This window comes from Lynx rufus, unplaced genomic scaffold, assembly GCF_022079265.1.
Source record: "Lynx rufus isolate CCGP_SWC_20201006 ecotype Redwood Valley unplaced genomic scaffold, mLynRuf1.p SCAF_30, whole genome shotgun sequence".
Lineage (NCBI taxonomy): Eukaryota > Metazoa > Chordata > Mammalia > Carnivora > Felidae > Lynx > Lynx rufus.
Window position 1 is genome coordinate 7,181,579 of NW_025814846.1, and position 6,496 is coordinate 7,188,074.

The following is a 6,496-nucleotide window of genomic DNA, read 5'->3' on the forward strand; positions in this document are numbered from 1 at the left end:
CCAGTGACAACTGGTGTGTGCTGAGAACATGGCTTGCCAACCATCAGGTTGGGAGCCCAAAATATGGCTGCATAGAAATGACAGTTGCATCCCACTTTTGGCTTGATATGGTTGTACAGAAAAAGTGGAACTCCATTGCAGCTATTATTGCCAATTATTGGCAGCCCTCAGGGGAACTGTGTAAGTCTTTCTTTTAGTAATCTTAGTAGTGGCTCTTGACCTTGGGATGGTGGCATCCTTTGCACCACCTTTGGGGAATTTTCTTGACTCCACTGGGTTCTATAGTACTACTAGGAATACTTACTAGTTGGCTAAAACATGACAAGATATTTGGAAGGATTGTTTTAAGCAACACTATGGTCAGAAGTTAACTAAATCGGAAACTGATATTCAGAGACTTATGGGGACATTTTTAGGCTCTCCCACCTAAGCCAAAATAAAACTATGCACTCAGAAGGAAAAGGAAAATATTCTGAAGCCTTTTGCGGAAGGATTTACTAAAACATTCCAAAGACAAAGCTCTAAATCTACAACATAGGAATCTTTTTGGTTTTCTATTAGTTGTATATGTTCTCTCAGATCGACAGAAGCAAACTGAAGATAATATAGTTATATTGATAGATCAATCAATTCCTTGAGGAGTTAAAAACAACTGTACTTATTTTGCAAATTGAGTATTGATAAGAACTGAAATGCAACTCTCAAAGCAATTCAAAGCCCACCTGTCTTTTTTCAGCAACCCCCAAATACCCCCCAAACTCATCTCAAAAGGCTTACAGATATAGTAAAACACCTGGATTTAGGAAACAAAAGCCCTTCTTTAAGGAACTTGTTTTTTTTTCCTTTTCCTAGAAAATATAAATGTTCTACCAGCTTTTCTCTAGGAATATCTGTCTCAGCCATCTCTTCAAAATGCAAACTTCAAGGAACTAATTCTCATCAGAAAAAACGGGGTGAAGGTTATTTGGAAATTAGGTGAATTAAAAATCTTCAGTGTCTTCTCCACAAACATTAATCAAAATTTTTAGCCATCTGGGAGATAACCTTAATTTGTTCCAACTTATAGAAGCATAATTTATATCCAACACTTATTTTATAAACTACTGAGTTTTGCATTATTATATCTCCCTCATGAGTAAATTCTAAAACGAAAGCTAAAAGATCTGTTTGTATCTATATATGTCTATGTATGTACATAAGTTGTAAAATGTGTTATATTTTTCTACCTCCAGATGATATTGCCAAAATAATTTGTAAAATGGCTCTCTTTAGTTCTCTTAAAGAAAAATAAGAACTTATCAAATTAACTACTGTAAAACTCTCAGAAATATAAAAAAAACTAATCCAAATGTTTTTCAAGTTCATGGGATCTAGGATACATCTTTAATAAATAAAAGGTACTTTAGGTTTGTTGGTTTAATTAAAACAGGTATGTCTTCAATACATCCTGACAGAGAGGAAGATGGCAGCAAAGTGTGGGGATCCTAGGCTCACCTCGTTCCATGAGTGCAACTAGAAAACTATCAAATGATTCTAAATACCCAAGAAATAGATCTGATGACTGAGAACAAACTCCACAACTAAAGGGATAGAAGAGGCCATGTTGAAGAAGGTAGGAGGTGCAGAGATATGGTTTAGGGGGAAATGAATTATAGGTGCTGCAGAAGGGAGGGAGCTGTGGTCTTGGAGAAGGGCAAGAGAAAGAAGAACACATAGGGGAATGCACAGGGAGAACATTCTCTCAAAGTCACTGGCTTGGAAAATGAGAAGGGCTAAATTTCATGACTTCTTGTAACCAACAGGGCTTAAAGCCTGGAGTCTGAAAGTTCAACAAGCTTGGCAGGGATAGAGCCCAAAGGGCACTGTGCTGCTCCTATACAGAAGGCAGACAAACAACCTGAGGGTAAACACTGTGGAAACATCAATAGGGAGAGTGCCTAAGGCACACAGTGGGGAGATGATTCACTCATCTCAGAGCTCATCTCCAAGGAGGAGGGTTTACAGAGACACCTCTCCAGGAACAAGGGAGTAAAGTGACACTATTTCTTTCCTCCACCCCACAGCATAAAAACAGAGCCACCTGCATGAAGCAGCACAGTGCTGACACTGGCTACCTAACTGGCATACACCAGATCTCACACCCCTGTGCTCTGGTGAGACTACACTTCTCAGTCAAGCTTACCTCGGTCTCAGTGTGACAGGTACCTCTCCTACAAGACCAGCACAAAACCCAGCCCACACCAAGTATCCAGACCAGAGAGTTCTGCAGGTCCTCAGTTCCACTGGGAGTGACAACAGGTTGCATTCCACAAGCAGACCAGAGCATACCTAGTTAAAACTTGCTACATTCAGGACAGGGACCAAACACTGCCCAACACAGGCAAAGAGAGCCTCTGCACACTGCTAGATGGAAGAAGGAAGCAGGCAAAATGACAGCAGAAAACACACAAAACACACTGCAGACACTCCCTGAACTGCCAGGTGCTGGGCACTACATGATCTCTTAAACATAAGACCATGACTTTCAGGAGCATAAACTTTTGTAACACACAGAGGAAGGCAGAGAGACTTAGACAAAATGCCAAGATAGAGGAATTTATCCCAAATGAAAGAAGAAAATAAAGCCATGGACAGAGATCTAAGCAAAACAGATAAAAGTAACATGCCTGATGGAGAACTTAAATCAACAGTCATAAGGATACTCACTGGGTTTGAGAAAAGAATAGAAGACATCAGGAAGACTCTTACCATAGAGATAAAAGAGTTAAAAAAGAATGAATCAGAGCTGAAGGGAAAAATAAACAAAATTAGAAACATACTTGATACAATAAACAACAGGCTGGAAGAGGCAGATGAATAAATTAGTGACCAGAAAACAAAATAATGCAAAGTAATGAAGCTGAACAAAAGAGAGAAAGAAAAAATCTGTAACACAACAGACTTAGGGAACTTAGTGAGTCCATTAAATGTAATAGCATTTGTATTATAGGAGTCAGTAGAAGAGCCAAAAAAAGTGACAGAAAATATACTTGAATAAATAATACCTGAAAATTTCCCTAATATGGGGAAGGAAACAGACATCTATATCCAGGAGGCACAGAAACTCCCATCAAAATCAACAAAATCAGGCCAATATGAAGACATATTGTAAATAAATTTGCAAAATATAGAGATAAAAATCTCACATCAGCAAGACAAAAGAAGTACTTAACTTACAATGAAAGACCCATAAGGCTAGCAGGAGATTTCTCAAAAGAAACACAGAAAGCCAAAAGGGAGTGGCATAATATATTCTACATGCTGAATGGGAAAAATCTGCAGCCAAGAATACTCTATCCAGCAATGCTATAATTCAGAATAAAAGGAGAGGTAAAGAATTTTCTGAGGGGATCCTGGGAAGATGGCAGCAGAGGAGGACGCTGGTCTCACCGCACGTCCTGCTGATCACTTAGATTCCACCTACACCTGCCTAATAACCCAGAAAACCGCCAGAAGACTAGCAAAACAGCGTCTCTGGAGCCAAGCACAGACGAGAGGCCCATGGAAGAGGGTAGGAAGGGCAGCGAGGCAGTGTGCGCTACATGGACTGGCGGGAGGGAGCCAGGGCGGAGGGGCAGCCCGCAGGCCAAGCAGAGCCCCTGAGTCTGGCTGGCAAAAGCGGAGGGGCTAGACGGAGTGTGTTCCAACAGCAAGAGGGACTTGACATCTGGAAGGTTATAAGCTAACAGCTCTGCTTGGAGAACGGGAGGGCTGGAGGACAACGGGAGGGAGAGTTGTTGAACCCCGGAGGACAGAGCTCAGCTTGGCGGGGAACAAAGGCGCTGACCAGAGCCATCTCCCTTGCCCATCCCCGAGCCAAAATCCCAAAGGGAACCAGTTCTTTTCAGGGAACTTGCTTGCAGCACGCAAACACCGAACGCTGTGCTTCTGCGGATCCATCACTCTTGCGGGTCTGACTCCCTCACTGTGCCACAGGGTCCCTCCCGAAGCAGATCTCCAAAGGAAGAGCCAGCTGAGCCTGCCCTTCATGCCCCTGTGCACCTTGCCGATCCACCCCAGCTAATATGCCAGATCCCCAGCACCACAAGGCTGGCAGTGTGCAAGTAGCCCAGACAGGCCACGCCACCCCACAGTGAATCCCGCCCCTAGGAGAGAAGAAGAGAAGTCACACAGCAGTCTGACTCTGGCTCCAGCGGTGGGATGGGGGCAGACATCAGGTATGACTGCGGCCCCCCCCCACCAACATAAGTTATTCAAGACAGCACAGGGGAAGTGCCCTGCAGTTCCGCACCACTCCAGGGACTATCCAAAATGACTAAACAGAAGAATTCCCCTCAAAAAAACATCCAGGAAATAACAACAGCTAATGAACAGATCAAAAAGGATTTAAACAATATAACAGAAAGTGAATTTAGAATAATAGTCATAAAATTAATCGCTGGGCTTGAAAACAGTATAAAGGACAGCAGAGAATATCTTCCTACAGAGATCAAGGGAGTAAGAAACAGCCAGGAGGAGCTAAAAAAAATGCTATCAATCAGCGGCAACATAAAATGGAGACAACCACAGCTCGGACTGAAGAGGCAGAGGAGAGAATAGGTGAACTAGAAGATAAAATTATGGGAAAAAAAGCTGAGAAAAAGAGAGATAAAAAAATCCAGGAGTATGACGGGAAAATTAGAGAACTAAGTGATACACTAAAAAGAAATAATATACGCATAATTGGTATCCCAGAGAAGGAAGAGAGAGGGAAAGGTGTTGAAGGTGTACTTGAAGAAATCATAGCTGAGAACTTCCCTGATCTGGGGAAGGAAAAAGGCATTGAAATCCAAGAGGCACAAAACACTCCCTTCAGACGTAACTTGAATCGATCTCCGGCACGACATATCATAGTGAAACTGGCAAAATACAAGGATAAAGAGAAAATTCTGAAAGCAGCTAGAGATAAATGTGCTGTAACATATAAATGGAGACCTATAAGACTCGAGACGGACTTGTCTACTGAAACTTGGCAGGCCAGAAAGGAATGGCAGGAGATCTTCAATGTGATGAACAGAAAAAATATGCAGCCAAGAACCCTTTACCCAGCAAGTCTGTCATTTAGAATAGAAGGAGAGATAAAGGTCTTCCCAAAAAAACAAAAACTGAAGGAATTTGTCACCACTAAACCAGCCCTACAAGAGATCCTAAGGGGGATCCTGTGAGACAAAGTACCAGAGACATCGCTACAAGCACGGAACCTATGGACATCACAATGACTCTAACCCATATCTTTCTATAATAACACTGAATGTAAATGGACTAAATGCGCCAACCAAAAGACATAGGGTATCAGAATGGATAAAAACACAAGACCCATCTATTTGCTATCTACAAGAGACTCATTTTACACCTGAGGACACCTTCAGATTGAGAGTGAGGGGATGGAGAACTATTTATCATGCAACTGGAAGTCAAAAGAAAGCTGGAGTAACCATACTTCTATCAGACAAACTAGACTTTAAATTCAAGGCTGTAACAAGAGATGAAAAAGGGCATTATATAATAATCACAGGGTCTATCCATCAGGAAGAGCTAACAATTATAAATGTCTATGTGCCGAATACAGGAGTCCCCAAATATATAAAACAATTACTCATAAACATAAGCAACCTTATTGATAAGAATGTGGTAATTGCAGGGGACTTTAACACTCCACTTATAGAAATGGATAGATCATCTAGACACGTGGCCAATAAAGAAACAAGGGCCCTGAATGATACATTGGATCAGATGGACTTGACAGATCTATTTAGAACTCTGCATCCCAAAGCAACAGAATATACTTTCTTCTCGAGTGCACATGGAACATTCTCCAAGATAGATCACATACTGGGTCACAAAATAGCCCTTCATAAGTATACAAGAATTGAAATCATACCATGCATACTTTCAGACCACAATGCTATGAAGCTTGAAATCAACCACAGGAAAAAGTCTGGAAAACCTCCATAAGCATGGAGGTTAAAGAACACCCTACTAAAGAATGAATGGGTCAACCAGGCAATTAGAGAAGAAATTTAAAAATATATGGAAACAAACGAAAATGAAAATACAACAATCCAAACGCTTTGGTTGCAGCAAAGGCAGTCGTGAGAGGAAATTACAATCAATGCAGGCCTATCTCAAGAAACAAGAAAAATTCCAAATAGAAAATCTAACAGCACACCTAATGGAAATAGAAGCAGAACAGCAAAGACAGCCTAAATCCCACGGAAGAAGAGAAATAATAAAGATCAGAGAAGAAATAAACTATATAGAATCTAAAAAAAACTGTAGAGCAGATCAACGAAACAAAGAGTTGGTTTTTCCAAAAAAATAAACAAAATTGATAAACCTCTAGCCAGGCTTCTCAAAAAGAAAAGGGACATGTCCCAAATAGATACAATCATGAATGAAAATGGAGGAGAGGGAGGGAAGATGGCGGCGTAGGAGTACGCTGGGCTCACCGCGCGTC